The following is a 22,053-nucleotide window of genomic DNA, read 5'->3' on the forward strand; positions in this document are numbered from 1 at the left end:
GTGTCCTCCTTGGGCCAACATCTCAGGCCTGCTCAAAAAATCCTGCATGAACATGCCTTGATCCTCTAACAATCCAAAGCAAGAGAGTGGGCAGCCCAGCTAACATCCTGAATGCTCTGAATAGGAAACTGGCTTGAAATCATACCAGCAAGCCAAGGAATTTGAGACCTTCGGATCCAGCAAGAACCCTCCTAATCTGCATAGTGATTCCCAGGTCATTGCATGTGCCCAAAATCTCCTTCTAGAAAACCTCTCCGCTGACAGCCTCCTCGCTGGAGCATGCCAGGGGTCCGACTTTGGGTCTGAAACACACTGGATTATCTAGAACGATAGATGAATAACAAAGCAACATTGCTGTGCTACTTTCAGAGAACTCGTGTCATGAGAACCTGCTCTAGATTTTCACACAGCCCGTGGGAAAGTGACACTAAACTGGACTCTTGTGTCTCTTGCTCCAAGTCCAGCTCCCACACAGGAGGAGAACTGGAACTGAATTTCTGTGCCCTCTGGAGTGGAATAGCTTTGTCGCTAGAGCAGGGGCAGTTACGTGAACGTGAACTGCCTGTCACTCACTGTTTGGAAGGAAGCAGAGGTGCAAAGGAAGACCTATGGGGTGGCAAGACCTATGTGGTTATTGGAGCTCAGTGGAATAGTTTGTTGAGCTTTAACCTATAGAGATCTGGGTTAAAAATCACAGTTAGGTCACAAGTAAAGCAAGTGTCCTGGTCTCAGCTTAGTTGTCAGTGTTCAGAGACCACATGAATAGCTATCCTCCAATCTGGTGTGATTTGGCATGCATGCCAGCCAGCATTGGGAACAGAAAGCAGGGAGGTGCTGGCTCTGATTAAGCTAAAGTCCGTTCCCCTAGCTCAGAGGGTAGAACTGTTGTTTTCCTCAAGCCCTCTTGGACTCAGGCTCAGTCGACGGGTATGGTGCAAGAGAATAGTCCATGTAGGTGTACCTGCCGGGGATGCCGTGACCTGCGCAAAAGGACTAGCCCTCACGTTTCTTTCAGGTCCCCACCTGACCCTGCTACTGCTTTCTAAGGGCAAGTTTGAGGCCGCGGAGGGCCAGCGTGGCTGGTGGTCCCCCCGCACTCCTGCGCCAGGCAGCGGGGAAAGGGATCCGTTACAGGGAAGCAGACATAAAGAGCAGGTCCAAGCTTTGCGCTGGAGCCGCACCACAGCAGCTGGGAAAAACACCCGCCATCAGGGAAGATTTGCTCCAACTCCCCAGCTGGGGCTTTATGACCACTCTTGCAACAAAGCTGTGTCAGAGCATTAAAAGAAAAACTATCAGGAGAAATACATAACCTTTTCTTAACATCAGCGGCTCAATTAACTAAGGACAGCAAAGCATGCTCCAGTGTCACCCATCCCTCTCGCCAGCTGAGAGTGGGGAGGGAACGTACGCGTATTTATACAGCTGCGGGAGGAGTTTGGCTGGGGCCGGCTACTTGCAGCTTTATCTCTGATGGGATCTCCCACATACAGAGTGGTGCTTTCCTCTGGAAAGTGTAAAAGAAGGATCTGAACACCAGCCAGGCTCTAAAAATACCTTCCCAACCGATGGGAGCCTAAGCCATCCCAGAATGCACAGACGGCAATGATAGCCACTTGTTCCAGGCAAGTCTCCCGGTGTCCCCGCATTGGCTGGCATGGGTGTTTTGAATTCATGCTGAACTCAACCCCACTGGTCCCACCTGGCTCTAAAAGCCAGTCTCCCACCTCCCAGTCCCCCATTCACACAAATGCTTCCATATTAAAGCGTTTGTCTGTGTCGATTGATTCAATATAGAAATCCGACTTGTAGCCACTTGTATCTAAATAGAATCTAAATTGTTATTACAGTTCCATAGTGAGGGCTCCTTGAGCATCTCCCCTCTCATTCTGCCAGCTCTGCTCCACTTTAATTGCCTCCAGCGTGCTGAAAACACGAACATGTACAATTTACAAGGAAGAAATTATCATTAAATCTCCTTTCAGATCTGCTAAATGCTGTTGTGTTTATTCATTCACCCCGAGATTGCTCCCGGGGCAGATAGCAGCAGGCAGCCTAATAAGAGGCAGATAGTGCGCACTTCTGATCAGAGGCCAAAATGAACATTAAAAGAAGGGAAACACATCGTTACACAAACCAGAGAAACAGCACTGCGTTCCTGTGGCTGATAAGCAAAGGCCACCGGCTGCAGCAAGACGGGCACTCCGTCCAGCCATAGTCTATGTGTGTCACACCAAGGGAGTCTGCAGAGATCTTCACAGGAATCTTGCTTCTTAGAAGGGCCCAGAATGGCTGCAGCTTCCAGTCTGATCTTTCTTAATTATCATTAATTATAATCATCATAATTCTTTGCATCGTAATTCCATGCCAAGCTCTCAAAGTCCTGCACAAAGTTCAATGAATTTAGTCGCACAAACACCCCCGTGAGGAAGGGAATTATCCCCATATTACAACTGGGGAAACTGAGGCACAGAGCAGCAGCAGCAACTTGGTCACAGTCACACAGTGACTGGGTGGAGGAGCTAGGAAGAGGACCCAGGAGTCCAGACTCTGAGGCCTGTGCCACGCCTGTCCTTTCTCCCTGAAGCCTCATGTCTATGTAGTCTATTACATGTTCATCCTATGGTAATTCTGTGTCTCCAGGAAGTTCTGCGCTTGTCATCAACATGCCCAGAAGAGTAATTTACAGGGGAGGCAGCTGCAGAAGGTGTCTCCTTTGTAAAATGGATGCTGAATGGCTTGGTAGCTTCTTTGCTCATCCATCCACCCAGCCTTTGGCAAGTGACTAGCCAGCTCTGGGTAACTCTGGCTGCGGCTCTGAAGAAAAGGGGCACACGCCCAGGAAGGCGATAAATCATCTGCAGTGCAGCGTGTGTGTCCCACGACTCTGACCTCAGCAGGGCCAAGATTAATGGGCTGCTCATTTAACCCAGCTAGCCCTTAACTAGCCGTGAAGAGGAGGAATGCCGCAGCAAAGGCACCGGTGGGAGCAAGCCAGCTTTGTGGGTGGCTGGCTATGAAATCACGAAGGCTCCCCCATCGCTCTCGAGAAGAGCTGTCTGGGAAAATCATTGTTCCTGAGCAGCAGCCGCAGCGAGCAAACCTGCCGCTTTCCTCATGTGCGGGACATTTTTCATAATTACAGGGAAGAGTTCAGTCACAACAGCTCAACACAACTGCAGTTAATACCACACCGGCCGCCTGCTTTCGCAACTGATCCCAGCTCCGATGCGTCCCCGGTCTCAGCTTCCATTAGGGAGATAAATGGAGGCCATACAGCCTCTCCTGATAGGCTCAGAGCAGGAGTCCCATGCTCGTGTCATCAGCTATTTACTGTGAGCTCTCACAAATAAATAGCAACCGCAGCTCGGAGATGGCAAAGGGCCCAGAGCCAGGTGTTCCCACTCGGGGCTCCATTCCATTTCACAGTAACTGCAGCTGGAAGGTGGGTTTCCAGAGTCTATTGGAGTGACAGGAGGGAAACCAGTCCCAGTATTGCTCTGTGCTCCAACTGATGAGAGCCAGTTTTCCCATCTTCCCCACTCTCCCCACTTTCTGCTCCTCCCGTTGAACCCTGATTATATTCTCCCCCCCAGGGTCAGAGCTAGTGGGGTCTTGTGATGTCTTAACTTTCCATTACCGGTTGTTATACTGGCGTTAGAGGAACCATGTCTTTGCCTTGCATTATATTCTTTATTCTGGTACAAAAAGTCCTTCAGACAGAGCGATTCCCTGAGAATCTGTTCATTGTCCATTATTAAACTCCTAGGAGACGGGGCAAACACAGAACGGCGATCTGAATCCCGTTGAATTTTGAATCCCAAGTCTCCAAATAGTCCGGTCTGAACCTGCCCCAGTGGTTGTGGTTCGTGGTCACTTTGAAATGGGGAAAGGAACCTGTTTCCTGGTTCCGATTGCCGTAACACTCATCCTATATCCTCCCTACTGTCTGCTCTACTCAATTTTGTCATGTCTAACATTTAGATGGCAGGCTTTGGGGAACAGGGACAGGGTCCCTGCATTTGCTTTCTAGTTTCACTATTTATTCCCAATCAACACTGAGCCACCGCTGCCCGTTCCCCTTCAGCTGTCTCTTCTCTCTCCTTTCACTGGACACTCCTTGGCTCACCAATCAAATGCTGGGCTTTCCACCTTCCTGCAGTGTCCCCTGCACCCAGGGGCAGTCACCACAAACCTCCCACAATGGCATGATAGGAAAGGATGCTTTCCCAAACTGGGCTATCAAATTCCCAAGCCATGGAGAATGAACGTTTCACATGATCAGCCCTACCTGCTGGAACGTGAACCTCTATCCATCATTGGATGACATTTCTTCAGATTCCTACAGATGCTGTTTCCAGCAAGAGAAGTTGGCAATGCTAGAGGAAACAAATCCAACAGCCCTCTTCAAAGGAAGGCACAGGGCAATGGGTTGGCACAAAGATCCTATTAGATCAGACAAAAACATTATCAGATGCAATACGTATTTATTGTACTGCAAACCCAGAGCCCTCTGAGAGCCTCCCAAAAATCAAAAATACCACAAGGCCAGCCAACAAAATGGCACCGCTGACTCCACCAAGCCCAACAGATGGAGCACGAGGAAGAAATCCAAGTGTGTTTGTACTTGAAAATGCTGCTGGCTTGTATTCACATGATTGGCCAGCTAAGAATAGTCACAAAAAATAAGAATAGCCAAAAAAAAAAAAAATACAACACTTAAAAGAGTAAGATTATTATACTGGAAAATAGAGAATAAATATAAATGAATTTAATATTAACTGTGCGAGATAGCGTGCAGTATATTCACAGAGTTAGGTAAAAGAGTAAATGGAAATCTTTATCACTATAGACTGTTGAATATTAATAGTTATTGTTTGAGTTACTGCAACATGGAAAAGTCAATTATAACCTAAGTGTAAAAACGTACTGAATTATAGATAAACTAGGAAAAGAGAGAGAGGAATCTTCCCTGAACAATGCAAAAACCTTGATAAAAGAAGAAATAAACCTGATAAGAACATTAAAACAGTAACTGTCAAGATGCATTGAACAATTCTTTTATATTTCTTTAGTGCTACACAAATGCAACACTATCAAGGGTTAACTGGCTGTATATTAAATTGTCATTTCATTTCTGCATCCTACCCAGAGGGACAGGCAGTAAAGGGGAATGGACAGGTGTGCATCTTCTATAACCAAGGCCAAAACTTCCAGAAGAGTTCAGCCCCCATAATTGGGGTCAGATTTTTCTAGATTTTTCTGCAACACCTATTTGGGGACCAAAATAAGTGGCCACATTTTCAAAAGTAATCAGACCATTGAGAGCTGAGCTCTTTTAAAAATCTGGCCATCCATGGCACAATTGTGGCTGCTGGATCCAGAGCATTTGGGGGGGGGGAACAACACTTGCCCCTATTTCGGTGCCTAAATGAGGTCTGAGCTCCACAAAACTCTGGTCCTGCCCTACCGATGCTGAGCCCCTGAAAATCTCACCATCACTGCTAAAATAGATAGCCACCTTTCATACGCATTGCCCAGAGCTCAGAGTGAGAACAAGCCCCCATCTACCATATCTCTCATGTGCCCATCCCTATAGTACCTGTTCCTCTCTCCATCTATTGCATGAAAGCAGAGAGAGGCTATGATTGCTCTCCATAAATACATCAGGGAGGGTGAAGAGCTATTTAAGCTAAAGGACAGTGTTGGCCCAAGAACAAATGGGATAAATGGTCTATGAACAAATTCAGACTGAAAATTAGAAGAAGGTTTTGAACGGTCAGAAGAGTGAGGTTTTGGAGCAGCCTACCAGTAGGCATTGTGAGGGAAAACGACTTAATTTGTTTGAAGGGAAAGCAGGACAAATGTAGGATTGTATGACACAATTGCTTGTGATGGGGGGGAAGGAGTGGGGGTCAGTGCTCAGCAGACCTGAGGGTCCCTTCTGGGTCATGTTCCTAAAATCTCATGCTTCAGGACTTCAGCCAGTCACCTGCAGGGGCCAGGAAGGGATGTCTCCTCCCTGTAGGAGGGCACTGCAGGACCCTCTTGGCTCCTGCCCCTGCTCTGCTGACAAAGTCACTCGGAGACCCTCGAGCTCAGTAACCCCTGGTGTCATTTATTGACAGGTTGTGCTCCCACCACCTTGTCGCCATACACAGCTTGGGCTCTAGTGTTTGCACCCAGAAGGGAAGAGCTATCGCTCTGCTTCTGCTCCCCCTTGCTCCTCCTCCCCTGGCTTCCTTCCCCCTAACCTTTTATTTAGCCCCAGCCTAATTGGGCGGGCAGCTGTCTCCCATTCACCAATAAGGTGCAGGTTCTCTCTAGAATCATAGAATCATAGAATATCAGGGTTGGAAGGGACCTCAGGAGATCATCTAGTCCAACCCCCTGCTCAAAGCAGGACCAATCCCCAATTAAATCATCCCAGCCAGGGCTTTGTCAAGCCTGACCTTAAAAACTTCTAAGGAAGGAGATTCTACCACCTCCCTAGGTAATGCATTCCAGTGTTTCACCACCCTCCTAGCGAAAAAGTTTTTCCTAATATCCAACCTAAACCTCCCCCACTGCAACTTGAGACCATTACTCCTTGTCCTGTCCTCTTCTACCACTGAGAATAGTCTAGAACCATCCTCTTTGGAACCATCTCTCAGGTAGTTGAAAGCAGTTATCAAATCCCCCCTCATTCTTCTCTTCTGCAGACTAAACAATCCCAGTTCCCTCAGCCTCTCCTCATAAGTCATGTGTTCCAGTCCCCTAATCATTTTTGTTGCCCTCCGCTGGACTCTCTCCAATTTATCCACATCCTTCTTGTAGTGTGGGGCCCAAAACTGGACACAGTACTCCAGATGAGGCCTCACCAATGTCGAATAGAGGGGATCGATCACGTCCCTCGATCTGCTGGCTATGCCCCTACTTATACATCCCAAAATGCCATTGGCCTTCTTGGCAACAACGGCACACTGTTGACTCATATCCAGCTTCTCGTCCACTGTCACCCCTAGGTCCTTTTCCGCAGAACGGCTGCCTAGCCATTCGGTCCCTAGTCTGTAGCGGTGCATTGGGTTCTTCCGTTCTAAGTGCAGGACCCTGCACTTATCCTTGTTGAACCTCATCAGATTTCTTTTGGCCCAATCCTCCAATTTGTCTAGGTCCCTCTGTATCCTATCCCTGCCCTCCAGCGTATCTACCACTCCTCCTAGTTTAGTATCATCCGCAAATTTGCTGAGAGTGCAATCCACACCATCCTCCAGATCATTTATGAAGATATTGAACAAAACTGGCCCCAGGACCGACCCCTGGGGCACTCCACTTGATACCAGCTGCCAACTAGACATGGAGCCATTGATCACTACCCGTTGAGCCCAACAATCTAGCCAACTTGCTACCCACATTATAGTGCAGCCAGCTCCAATTTACTTCCCTTAATGGTGCTGGTGTGACAGAGGTGTAACAGAGGGCTGAGTCAGCAGTTCTTGCCCAGCATGCTGTCACACTCCCCAATATATTCTGGCATTGTTGCAGAGCTTTTTGGTTTTGGTCTTCTCTCCTTTCTCCGAAGCTTCAGGGATGGCCACAGCTGGAGATGAGACACTGGACAGGGTGAGCCAGGGCTCCGACCGAGCATTCGCTCTCTCTCGGGTGCTTGGCTGGCTGGTTCTTGCTCACATGCTCAGGGTCTAATTGATCGCCATATGTGGGGTCAGAAAGGAATTTTCCCCCAGGTCAAATTGACAGCAGCCTTGGGGGTTTTTTCATCTGCCTCTACAGTGTGGGGTCCAGGTCTCTTGCCAGGTTTATCTGACTTAATTTCTTGCCATTGCAGGGGCCTTGGGCATTGGTGCGCCTCGGTCCCTCCTATTCCGGGTCTATGGCACATAATAGTTTAGTCTCCTAGAGGCTGTACTGCTTTGGTCTAATTTCAGTGATTGGGCTAGTGTGCAGGTGCAGGGTGGTGTTGGTGGCCTGTGATATACAGTAAGTCAGACTAGATGATCTGGTGGGGTCCCTTCTGGCCTTAAACTCTACCCTCAGACTATCACTTGGGTTGACAGTTAGGAAGGATACCAGAAAGTTACCACCGCCAGGAAGGCAAAGGAGTATGGTCCACTCAAGTAAAGAACCAAGCGTTGCATCAATCTTGGAAAGAATGGGAAAACAGAACTTGGAAATTCTGCAACAGGGCCCATTATAGGTCCATGGGTCACCATACACTGGTCACAGAGTACTTCTATGTTGTATGGTACCTCAGCTTGTGCGTGTAGGTGGTGAACTTCAGTCTCACTGACAGTTTGCGTCTTCTGTCGGTGATCTGTGGCCTTGCACACTATATCTGGGCTATTCCCCAAAGGTCTGATTCAGAGCCAATTGAAGTCAGGGACTCAAACAGGGAAGGGTAATGTGGCTTTAGGGATGGGCAAAGAAGATGGTCTACAGCATGCTGGACCTCAGAGGTGTGATCTAAGAAGTCAAGGCAAAAGGAGGTTGCACTAGAGGGGAGAGAGGACTAGGAGACGGGCCAGGATTTTAACAACAGGGATGGAGAGGGAGGGATGAATTCTGGAGGTAAAGAAAGAAGTGACAGGATTTAGAAATGGCTTTCATATGTGAGAGGGAAGGGAGAGAAGGAAGACAACGATGCCAAGTTTGCAAGCCTGGGACAAGGAAGGCCGGTGGAATTACCAATAACGAGAGAGAATGGGGGAGAGAAAAGGAATTCCATTTTCACCATCTTCCATTTGGCAACACAACATCCCATTGGAGATGTCAGATCCAGTGATGGAATGGACAGGGTGAGGTGGATTTGGGATATATTTTGTACAGGGGTGGTAACTGAAGCCATGAGAATGAATAAGGCCACCCAGGGACAGGATTTGTATAGATCTGAGCCAATCTATCTTCAAGACCCAGGGGTGCAGAGCAGACTGGGAATTGTAGTCCATCTTGGCACTCAGATTTGTAGTCTGAGCTTCTGCCAAGGCTTGATGGAAATAGGGATGGGTATAAACACCACCTTTCCCATGGGCCAAAGCAGGATCCTGGAAGGACCCAGCCTGTCCAAGCAGCCCAACTCCTTCCAAGCCAGAGAAGTAACCCATTTCTCTTGTGTTTTATTCTGTAATGACTCTGGGAAGGGCACCTTGGGGTAAACCCAGAGCTCCTGTGCAATTCTGCTCTCTTTCAGGAAGGTTTAAATTAAAACTATTCTGACACAGAATTTTCTAGTAACACACATCCCAAGGGCTTAGTGCAACACAAGAGATAGAACGGGAAGCCTTTTCCAGGTCACTGCAACATTTAACACTTTTCCAATGTCCCTGTGGATCCCAGGACTGATCCGTGGGCTCAGAGAGATGTTACAATCACTTTCCGTCGTCATTCCTGGCCTGGGAACAGTAGCTCTCTGTCATGAGAGGATGATGAACCCCTTCCCAGAGTCCTTCTGGATCTCAAAACGTCTCAGCATGCCCAAGTGACATCTGGAGCTCTTCCTCAGAATCTTGCATGTCCTCATGTGTATAGCTGTTATCATCTGTACCACCCAGATATAGAAGTGCAAAAGCAACTCTTTTACAAGCATTGTTCACCCAGGCATCTGAGACCCAGCTTGAGCCCCTGGATGTGACTTTTTGGTGGACACTCATCCAGTGTGAGAGGAACTCCAGCAGGCAGATGCCCAGGCCTAAGATCTGTGTTGTACAATGCAGCCTGGACTTCATACTCAGGGCTTTGCATTTTGGACACTGGACTGTTGTGGAGAGGAGAGAGATTTGAGTAGGAACTCCTGTGAGATTGTTCAGAACTAGATTATAGCCTCAGAAAGGGAGGCTTTTAAGTCACACTAGCTCCATGCAGTATTCACTGCTCCATCCCCAGGTCTAACAGTAGAAAGAAATTCACCTTTTTCAATGGATTGAAAGAGGAAGGATAGAAGATTTTCAGAGGAGGTAGGTTTGTTCTCTCCAGTCCAATTCCTGTTCAATAATTAATCCATCCCATTACTGTCCGTGGCTAATGCTGTGTCATTATTTCACAATCTGTATTCTTTAAACTGGTCTCTCTGTAGGTCGGCAGTTTTCATCTGTGCCGTTTATCCTTTGAGAGCAGTGCTCGAGTTTATCATATTACCATTCATAACGGAGAACCGTTTTCCTGGAGCAGAGGAGGGGCAGCTTGCCAGACCCAGCTCTGAGTCACTGATCTCTGGATCTAACCAGAGTGACTCAGTCCCAGAGGGGGAAGCCAATCTGAACACAAAGAATAATAATTCAATCAAAGATAAAGCAGGGCAAACAGCATGTCTACACCAAGAAAATGACCCTTTGTGCTGGTGTTTGCCAGGCTTATCAGAGCAGGAAATTACAAGCTCGCCCAGTCCCTGTATCTCAATTGCATGCCTACGAAATCTCAGACGCCTGGCCGTACACTTCTACAGCTACCACAAACAGGGCACTCTCACAGTTTGAAAGATGAGCTTCTGCTGTAGGCGGTGATGACAGACTTGAGGGCTCTATGAAGGCTCCTGAGGTTTGTCTCTGAAGCCGAAATTAAGTAAAAGCCTCGGATTCACACATATAGAGCCAGATCATTAGCTGGTGGAAATAGGTGTAGCTGCATTGAAGTCAGTAGAGGTGGGCCCATTTACAGCAGCTGAGGATCTAGCCCATGGTCTTTAAAGGCTTCTCTTTGCCTATTAGCAAGGGCCTGCCAGCTACTGTATCCTCCATCCCCACCCTCCCCTGGCTCTTGGCTCAATTCTATTTGTACACTGGGAAAGCCTCAATTAAGGTTGCAAAACTATTTCCACTATAACCCATAATTAAGGCTGCAAAGACTATTTCTACTGTAACCCTGGTCTCACTCGCTCAGGCCTTTCTGGAAATTTCTCCGTTTGGCCTGATTCTGTTGCGTAGTTTTGGACCTAAAAAGAAGTGATGCCACTTTGCACCCTGACTGATCATTTGAAAACGTCTGACCTGTCAACATCGAAATCTGGCCTCTCCGGGGTGCCCTTCGAGAAGTGAGGCCTTGGCAAACGTGGATAAAAATTCGATTTGAAATGATGAAATTACAGTTGTTTTTAAAAATGCCATGTGGAGCATGTGTAACACTAACATTGATGATTTGGTTGGTGTTGGTCCTGCTTTGAGCAGGGGATTGGACTAGATGACCTCCTGAGGTCTCTTCCAACCCTAATATTCTATGATTCTATGAACATTCCCTCAGTTTTACCAGTGCACAGTGACAACGGACACACCTGCACAGCTGTGTCTTCAGGTATCAAAGCCAACGGTCCAGGGACAGAAATAGAAAAAGCAAAACAGTCCAAAACATGATGCACTCACTAGACAAAGTCAGTGCTGATGGGTGAGATCCCAGCATCTGTCTGAGGATCGGACAAGTGTACGTCACCTGCCAACTACTGATGAACCAACATCTTTGTAGTACTGTTCCCTATAAACAGCTGGAAGATGCAGCAGCGAATCCCAGGCAGAAACTGCGAGGCAAACTAATAACAAAAGTATTTGCATGGGAAATAAACCACAGCTGTCCAGTGGTTCTTCAGTACAGAGAAGCAGGACAATAGCTTTAGGAACATGGAACAGGCAAATACTGAAAGATCATATCACGGCCACTCTCTGGATGGACATGAGTGTTGTTACAGTTGTCAGACTGAAAATCACCAGTTCTCCAAACCTGTTGATGATATTCCTACTCTTCCAGAAATATAGGCTACCAAAAGCCAATAAAGACTCACCCTGCATGCTGGTACTTGTACACCTTGGTATCTCTAGTTACAGTCACAACTTGTGAATCACAAAAGCAACCAATACCAGCAAGAGCAAAATCGCCGACTGGAACATCTCAAGATGTTATGGGCCCGTGAATTCCTATGACCAAAACTGGCTTAGCAGGGAAATATGGATGAATTTCAGACTTACACTGTCATAAATATAAAGGGAAGGGTAAACACCTTTAAAATCCCTCCTGGCCAGAGGAAAAACCCTTTCACCTGTAAAGGGTTAAGAAGCTAGGATAACCTCGCTGGCACCTGACCACAATGACCAATGAGGAGACAAGATACTTTCAAAGCTGGAGGGGGGAGAAACAAAGGGTCTGGGTCTGTCTGGGTGATGCTTTTGCCAGGGACAGAACAGGAATGGAGTCTTAGAACTTAGTAAGTAATCTAGCTAGATACGCGTTAGATTATGATTTCTTTAAATGGCTGAGAAAATAAGCTGTGCTGAATGGAATGGATATTCCTGTTTTTGTGTCTTTTTGTAACTTAAGGTTTTGCCTAGAGGGATTCTCTGTGTTTTGAATCTAATTACCCTTTAAGGTATTTACCATCCTGATTTTACAAAGCTGATTCTTTTTTACTTTTTCTTCATTTAAAATTCTTCTTTTAAGAAACTGAATGCTTTTTTCATTGTTCTTAAGATCCAAGGGTTTGGGTCTGTGGTCACCTATGCAAATTGGTGAGGATTTTTATCAAACCTTCCCCAGGAAGGGGGGTGCAAGGTTTTGGTGAGGATTTTGGGGGGAAAAGACGTTTCCAACCGGGCTCTTTCCTAATAAAATAAACCCGGTTAGACGTTTGGTGGTGGCAGCGAAAGTCCAAGGGCAAAAGGTAAAATAGTTTGTACCTTGGGGAATAGTTTGTACCTTGGGGTTTTAACCTAAGCTGGTAAAAAGTAAGGTTAGGAGGTTTTCATGAAGGTCCCCACATCTGTACCCTAGAGTTCAGAGTGGGGAAGGAACCTTGACATAGGCGCTATATAATTATCTCACGCACGTGTGCACATACACCCCTCGATCTGACCGATTCTTCTATTAATGGTGATGCTGTAACAGGAAACTGTAAATTGGGAGGATTCTCATATATTGGGCAGGGAGATGGTAACAGAATGAGTTGTTACGTGCATTAATCTCATTAGCTTATTTACCATAAACCCTTGTGCGCCAGTCCCTATTGGAGAGAGGCAATTCCTTTGTTAGTCGAACTCACTTGGCAGTCAGAAGGAGCAGCTGGAAATGAAAGCGGGCACCCAACAAACTGTGTCCTTGTGATTAAACCAAGGCCCAGGATATCATGCCCGTTATGTCTGGGCCCATAAAGTGGGTGAAATGCTGCCCTTCGAGCCTAAGCCAAGCTGTGGCCAGTGCAGATACAGCAGGATTTCTAGCCTGAGAAGGTACAGCAGGATATATTCCACAAGCAGCTGCAGACTCTAAACTCCTGCCTCTAGCTGTTCTAATTTACAGGTAAACCTACATCCAATGTAGGAGAGCAGTCACAGCTGACAGGGAAAGTGCCCCGTTGTCTGAGATCAATAGCAGCCTGTTTATGACAGGCCTTTTCTCCTTCCTCTAACAATTCGAGCCCTGGGTCACCGTCAGTCAGGAAGAGAAGCTTCCCAGCATTCACCACCTGAGCAAAGGGAGAAGAGGCCCAGATTTCAGCACTGACAGACACTGAGCCATCCTGCCAGCTCGCTCACTTGCACTCCGGGAGACAGCAGACTGGAAGAAAGTTGGGTGGGTGGTTTAGCAGCAGAGCAGGAAGGAGCCTGGGTTTGCTACCACTGCATTTTACAAGCCATTAATCTGCAACGGGAATCTCCAGAACACAGGGCCCCGCCTTCATGCCCGCACTCTCACTGACTTCATTAGTTTGGGCTTGAGTAAGGACTGAGTAAAAGCTGGGTTTTGCCCACAGAAATCAGGCATGGAAAAGGCCTGACTGGTAATTTAGTCCATCCTCCCAGAGGTGCACACTAATCTCCAGGGCTTTGACAAGTCAGCTCTCCTCCGCCTCTGAGCTCAGTTCCCCTTGCCTTCCCCCTCTAACTGGAAGCAAAACACGACACATTTGCCAAGCATTTCTTAAGGCTAGAGACTGAGCAAAAGTCCAGGTAAGCATCTAACAGACATTAGCACTCACTAGCCCCTCCCCACACGAGGGCCAAATTTTTTCCACTGAAGAATGCCAATGCAGAAGAAGCCATTAAGTCACTCAGCTGGGCTCTGCCACAGCTTTCCCGTGCGACCATGAACAAGCCACTCTGTGGGATTTGTACTCGGGACGCAGTCAGGACGAGGAGCGCTCGGGACTGGTTGTGCTGAAAAGCTTCGGAATTTTCAAAGCTCTGGGGCACAGTGTGCTGAAAATTCCCCTGCCTTCCTGGGTCTACATATCCAGCCTCTGGGATTTCACGGAGCACTTTTCACTTGAGGCTCCAGCCCCCAGCCACTGCTGGGCTCCCGTGCGGCCACAGGTTACAGCCACACTGCAGCCGGGGGCGTGGCTGGCAGCTTGGGTAGACAGAGCCATGCTAGCTGTACTCTAGCTAACTCGCTCACAACAGCAGCGAGGAGATGGCAGCACAGGCTTCAGCATGGGCTGCCCAAGCTCACCTGAACCTCCTGGGTACGTACTCGCTTGGGCGACCTCACTGCCATTCCCCCACCTGCGTGCTGGATTTAGGAGTGCTGGGGTTACAGCAGCACCTCCTGGCTTGAAGTAATAATAGCAACCGGATGCCTGGCTCCCACCAGATACAGGGTTTGCAGTTTTGTTGAATGGCTTTCAGCACCCCGGCTATAAAGGTTGTTCCAGCACCTCTGACCCTCACTGCTATTTTTAGTGAGCTAGCTAGATTGCAGCTAGTGCAGGTACGTCTACACAAGCTGCAAATCACAGCCCCGGATGTGGTGGACGTGTCCCCAAAGACCAGAGATGCCCTGCTCCTCTAGAAAGAAAGGCAGTCGTGACAGGCACTGTGTCTGAACGGCACATGGAAGTCCACTAGCTCAAAACCGGAAATGATCTCTGAACACGTCAGTTGAACAATGGGTTCCTCCATGCAGGATGCTTTCCAACCTCCATAAACATGATTAACACATATTATTTATTAAGAGTGGGCCATGTGCTTAGCACTACATGGAAACAAAGAAGAAACAGGATGGTCTGCTACTTTCAAGGGGTTTATAACCTAAGGCCAGGTCTACACTAGGAATGCTTTGCTGGTTTAGCTGTACCAGTATACGTGCTCCTAGCGGGGATGCAGTTCACACTGGCATAGCTGCATTTTTATGGGTATAGCCATTCCAGGCTCCCTCTCCTCCTCAAGCAAAACAAACGATGGTTTTGCCAATCAACAAACCTGCTTATGCAAATCTGTGCTTTTTCTGGCAGATCCATGCTGTCAGGGATCACACCTCTTCACACCCATGACTGACATAGGTATTTCATCAAAAATCTGCAGTGCAAAAGATCTAGGTGACCTACCTGGAGTCTTCTTCTGTGGGGGGATCCTGTCTTCCAAAGAGGCCAGGACTTCTGCAGCATTGCCGTAATTGTCTTCGGCTCCACGTCACTTTTGGCCAAAGAAAGACTGTAGAGGGGGAGCAGAGAACAGTAGACTCCTACCTAAAGCCTTCACAAGACCCTTCTTGTCAGATCAGTGTCTAATCACTGTGTGTTTGGGGCTGCAGTCAAGCTGGGGACAGAGAGGTGAAAGGCCAATGGCTGATTCACAAGCCACCCAGTTACCAGAACAAAATTCCCCTTCTAACAAGGCATAGAGCAAACAAATTATCTTTGTTGTTAGGAAATCTGTAAGCACTTATCGTTATAATTACCATCTGTGATTTTTGCAATTCAGGTAAAGTAGCAGCAGCAGTCCCAATGTAGGTTAGGCACAACCCCGCAGGCTGCTAATCAAAACCAAGCCATTTGCCTTCAGGTTGATTTCAGTGGACGATGATGTCAAACTTGATTGAACCTCCACCTTTGATGGCTTTACCTGAGACCTAACAACATCTGTGTCTCACTCGCAGTAGCTCTGAAAGGTGATACTCGTGGAACAGTAGAACCATCTGCCATGGACATGCAGTAAGAGAGAAGCAAGTCCCAACCAAAATATTCAGGGCTTCAGAAATCAATAAATTGTGATTATTTTTGTAATGTGTAAACAACAGAGAGTGAAACCCAAAGAGCCGGCCAGAAGATTTATCTGCAGCTTAGTTCAGATTTCTGTCATCTACTTAAATTAACAGCCACGTCCTGTGCTAACTGGTTTCCAGAGAGCAACAGCATCCAGATTATTTCATCCTTTGTAAGAGAAACATAGCTATGGATTCTAGCATGGAGTCAGGAAAATGGGGTGACCACATCTTCTGCGGACTGAGTAATGCAGAGGCGGGGGGGTCTAGGCGTTGGTGACGATTAATTTAGTGAGGGTGATAATGGCACACATGGCAGCCCTGTCAGTCTTCTGAGTGGCTACAATGAAGGAGGTGAACAGGGAGATGGAAATAGCAAGTCAGCAAAACACAGATAATGGCACTAGAGGCCAAGCAGACTAGAGGTCAAGCAGAGTTTGACTAGAGGTCAAGCAGAGTTATTCAGCTGCCGGGAAGTCTTATACGGAAGTGTGGTGAGTCTTTCCCGCAGCCAAGTGTGGCTTTCCAGTACGTCAGAGGGACGGTGCTAGTTGCCACTCTGACTTGGGGAGGCAAGGGAGTCATTATTCCTTGTAGCAACTAGGAAATTGATTTAGTTGCAGCCCAGTCTTTGAAAGTGCTGCCAAGCTACATTCTCTGCACCTTGGAAGATTCCTCGCTGGCTGCGCTGACAGACAGAGGTTCTCTGACAACACCTGCCGCTAGACTAGCCATGCCACCCATCTCAGACTGTGTGACAGCAACCCAATTTTATCGCCGGACTCTTGTCTCCTACAGATCTCATGACGGCCGCATTCTTCCCACTGGGGGCAAACTCCAAATGTTGCAGCTGTAAATGAGGAAGACAAGTTTATGCTCAAATACATTTGTTAGTCTCTAAGGTGCCACAAGTCCTCCTTTTCTTTTTGCGAATACAGACTAACACGGCTGCTACTCTGAAACCTGTCAATTTAAAGATAAGTCAGGAATGCAGTAGGGCGAGAAAAGGTATATAGTGAAATATTCTGTGAGAAGTGACAATTGTGTGGGGCAAAGGGCTTTCTATCTGCTTGATAGATGGGCAAGGCAGCTACCACAAGCCTCTTTGCAAACTTTCACACACAATAAAGGCTCCATTTTGTAAAGGGCAAATCTGCAAGTCCACTCATCCACTGGAAGCAGGAATTGCGGGTTTGCTGGGGTGCCCTCCAATTTCAAAAAGAAGGGGGGGAAAAAAGAGGAGGGGATGCAAAAATGCTTGGAAATTATTAGCTGTGCCCTTTTGGTAAGGGCGCCAGCAGGCACAGGCAGGTGCCAAAGCAAAAACATTGAGGGCTGCAAAGCTGGTTTCACCATGTGCAGCTGGCTGTGGTATAAACAGCCAGCCCAGACATGCAGAATGGGATGCATGGTTGATGGTACAAACAGCCCCAGTTCAGAGAAATAAGGTTAGCCCATAGCAGGTTCATTCACTGTCCTATACTCACAGTGTAGCTCTGGCCTCACGTGGCCTGACCAAGGAACAGCTTCTTGTCCCTGCCAGCAGGAAATTGAAGGAGCCTTGCCTCTTTCCACATACACCTTCCATTTATTATTTGTATTATGGCAGAGTCTAGAGGCCACGCCACAACTGAGACTGGGGCCCCATTGTGATGGGCATTGCACAGTCACAGAATAAGAGGGAGTTTTGCAATTTTATAGGCGAGGCTGGTAGCACCACTTATAGTTAAGGTTGCACGGCACTGCCCATTATAAGAAGCCTTTTTCCAGCATCTCCTAACGTTGCCAGACTTCCTCCCTTTGTACTGAAATGGTTCATGCCACGCTGAATTTCTTTGGGAAGTTTCAGCTAAAACAAGTCAGCCTTTTCTCAGAAGCGGGTCAGGAAAAAACACATTGGTTTGTCCATGTTAACAATATTCTTACAACTGTTTCGTTGTACGGCCTCAGTGCTTTGAAATGTAACAGTGGGTTGCCCCGGTATCAGGGATGTGCCTTTTGCAGTCCCAATGAAAATGCATCCAAATTTGGCCAAGTTTGCCTATGCATATGCATTATGATACAGTTTTTAATTGTGGGGGCATATGCTATGTTTTCCACAGGACCCCACCTCATTTCAAGGCACAGGATAAACAGTGCTCTAGGAGTGCATCGAGGTTGTGTCGTAGAAGAGGCTGTTATCTGCAGGACCACTGCCTCGTTTGCTGCGGAAGCTGAAATGAGGCACGGCGTTGCAGGAAGACAAAAGAGGGCCTGCTAAGGCAGTTTAAAGTGTCCCTTGAGAACTGGATGCTATCCCAGTGAGTCACCTGAGTCAGACTTTTCACATGTGGCCACTAACTGCATGTTCCTCATTTTCCGGGTGCCCAACATGAGACACCTGGGGCCAGGTTTGCAGAAGTGCAGAATGCTCACAACTGCAACTGAAGTACTTGGAACATATCACGCGTTACAAAAACGCTCCAGATTCTGACAACAAAAGCCAGGCCCCAGGTGTCAGTCTGGGCATCCAAAACTGATGGACAATTTTGGCCTTCATCTCTCTGTGACTCAGCTCCCCAGGTATAAAACAGGGATGATAATAATAGCACCTCTTCTCACAGGGGTGTTGTGAAGCTCACAAACACTGATGTTTGTGAGGCCCTCAGACACAATGATGAGAGCACCACAGAAACCCCTAGGAGGAAATTCACGATTTTGTATTCAGAGCAGGGTTTGGATGGCGTACAGTAAATGAAGCCTGGGATCAGATCTTGAACGTGGAGGATAAAAAGGAACGTTGAATAACTTTCCAATCACTCAATGGGTCGTGTGGAAAAAAAACCCCAGTATGTGATGATGTAACTTAAGGCTGTATCATAACGCATGTGCGCCAGGAGGCCAAATTAAGGTTACCCCAGCAACCTTATTTCTGGCATGTCCTAACTTTTTAGAGTTGACTTTGCAACCTTAATGTTCTTTTAATGTGTTTTTCTTTTGCGTGTGGATGTAATCATATATAGAATGGAGGAGGGTTCCTTCCCTCGTCTGCCTCATTCCATCCCCACCCTCACTGAATGCATTCCACATGCTCTTGTACATTAAGTGAAAAAATCCACTCCACTTTCTTACATACACAGAACAGAATGCTGGGAAATTGTTAATGGCCCAGGGGGAAGGGTGAACCTTGCCATCACAGTGTAGGAAAAAATTAAAGTGCCCATGACCAAAGTATGTTGTTTTTTTTAAATCTTAAATCTTTCTAACGAATACAAAATGGATTTTCACTAGGCCTGCAAAAGATATGTGTCTGATCTAAAGACTATTTTCAGCTTTTGCCCCAAACAGGTGAACCACTAGAGCTACCTAGGGAAAAAAAAAACAGAATGGCAAAAGTGATCCCCCCACCCCCACCTTTTCACTAAAAACCCCACCTGAACGGATTGTACTCAATTTCTCCGATTCGGCCTCCAGCAGGGACCAGGCCTTGACAATTACAGCCCCCAAAGGTTGCATGCAGTGTTGTTGTAGCCATGCCAGTCCCAGGATATTACAGAGACAAGGTGGGGGAGGTCATCTCTTTTATTGAACTAACTTCTGTTGGTGAGACCAGCTTTCCAGCTTACACAGACCTGAAGAAGAGCTCTGTGTCACTCGATAGCGGGTCTCTTGCACCAGCAGAAGCTCGTCCAGTAGAAGATATCACCTCACCCTCTTAGCCCCAAAAGCTGAAAGTTAGAAAACCTTTTCGAACCCTTGATGCACCCTCTATGTGCCCTGGCTCCAGTAACAGATTTAGAATACCACCAATGCCATTGCCAGGCCCTGCATCATCACCACATCTGTGCTTACCGCCCTCCCTCTGCCCCTCAAACCTCTGCTGACTCTCAGCAGCAAGCCCGCGGTCTGGCTCTGATTTTTACCTCTATTTGCAATGGTCTTGATCCCCTGGAAGCCCAAGAGCTCCAGAACGAAGGCAACCAGCCTTGCATTCTTGCAGTAACAGCATGGCCCAGGATTATTAGCAAGACGAGTCCATCTCGTGCAGGGGCAAGGGGAAATTATTCCTCCCAAATCCCGAGTCTGTGCTGGTTCCCGGTACATGCATCCTAACGCACAAGATTCCATGCACGAATAGCAGCGCTCTCTTTCACAGAGAGCCTAGCAAGACGCAGACTCGACAAGAATGATGACAGAAAAAGTTGTGCGCACTAAAAGCAAGGCTAGGCTAAGTTGTGGCAAGCATCTTAACAACATGCCTCTAACTTGGCTTTGGAGCCACTTTCCAGGACCCCATACATCAGTGCTGTCAGAGCAGCCTGTCAGCCGTACCACAAAACAGCTCCAGAATCTCTGCTCCAGCTGCACTGGAAAATCTGCTGTAACCACAGCGTCTTCTTCTGTCATAGTTACAACCCGCACAGGGAACAAGTCAACTGTTGCTGTCACAGAATCCTTGCAGAGCTGCCCCAAGTCCTACCCGACCACAAGTCCTACCATTCTGCTGACGGCAGAGATAAGTGTTCGATCTGCAGCCGTCTGGCATGGCTGAGACCACAGGGCTGATGATGGAACATTTGCAGCCCTAATAGAACATTCCATCAGCCGACCACAATTGCACATGCTGTCACTCCCAATGTGTAGGAGAGGGGAGATACGGACCCTATGGAACATGCCAGGAGAGCTGCAATTAGCGTCAGGAGGGATATTTTAACCAAGCCTATTTCATGCATGCGTGTCCAAGCGGCATGCTGGTGTATATGTGGGAGTAATACGATTGCTAGTATAATTGTCGCTCCTCCTATTGCAAATGCTTATGCCTATGCCAGCTGTTCTACTCTTTCTTCCACACTTTGCTGCTCTGCCATGGGCCTCGGACAGATCAGACCCCACTCCGATGCTTATCCTATTTACTGTTTCAGTTTACCAGAGCCCTTCCTTAAGGCCCAGGTGCTAGAAGACAGATACGAACGTGCCTCTTCCCAAAAGTGAGCAGAAAGGCAATCCCCCAGCACGTACCTTCTGAGCAAACAATCCCCCATCTGCCCTTCCCATCATCAGATGAGAATATTTCATTTAACCACAAACTATTGATAATCCTTCATACAGCCATGCACGTGTGCAAGGCCCTTTCCAGACAAGGCAATAACGATGTGAGTTATTAATGGAGGATTTAAGGCTCTCAGTGTCCCAGAGAAAGGCCATTATTCTTTGCTTCAATGTTATTTCCTGAGCCCCCTTTCAGAGAAAACCTTCCCCTGCTGGTGCCTACGTGCACTACCTAAAGTAATTATAAGTTCTCCCACCATTCTCCATACTATTCCCCTCCAGTTTTTCCACATACACTTCCAATAAGCACAAGCAAACGTGGCTTTACCTTCCAGTTCTAATGTCAGGTGTCCGGGGAAAATCCTTGAGGCTTCTGCTCTTAGTGCAATTCAGTTGAAATCAGCATGGTGCTAATCACACAAGAAAGCAAGTTAAACAAACAAACAGGCCGATGATCAACACAACATTAACCCTGAGCAACCAGGAGGGCTGACTCCAGCTGAGTCTTGGGTCTGACCCAGGCTTAACAACCAAGGTCCAGGCATTGAGATCCCAGATAATGCCCTCCAGCGCCTGAGACGGAAACTGAAGTGCCAGCCTCTCACGAGCGGGGGCCACCAGACACCTGATTCATTGGGAAGATTGTCTTTGGAAGTGTTTTTTCAACTGTCGTCAACTCTGCTAACAATTCCCACATGCCCCACTTAAAAACCCAACAACATACTTTCGGCATTTCTCTACAAAGCCTATCCCTCACACTCAACATGACAGGCAGTAGTGGCGGTGGGGAGATGGATTTGTGACAAAGACATAGCACTAAAGGCCAGGAAATCCTGAATTCTGTTGCTGCCCACTTGTGCGACCTCGGGCAGTTCCCCGCCTGTGAAAGGAGGAGAACGGCTAATGCACAGGGAGGAAGTGAGGAGTACCACGACACGCAATGAGCTCATCAAAAGGAAGCCAGAAGGGCACAGAATTAGTAGATGACTAAAATATCTGCACAGAGCTGCACATGTGCAAACATAAAGTAAAAATAACATTGACTGTAAAGCAGTCTGATTTCTTTTGGCAATGCTG

Source organism: Natator depressus, chromosome 9, assembly GCF_965152275.1.
Source record: "Natator depressus isolate rNatDep1 chromosome 9, rNatDep2.hap1, whole genome shotgun sequence".
NCBI classification, from domain to species: domain Eukaryota; kingdom Metazoa; phylum Chordata; order Testudines; family Cheloniidae; genus Natator; species Natator depressus.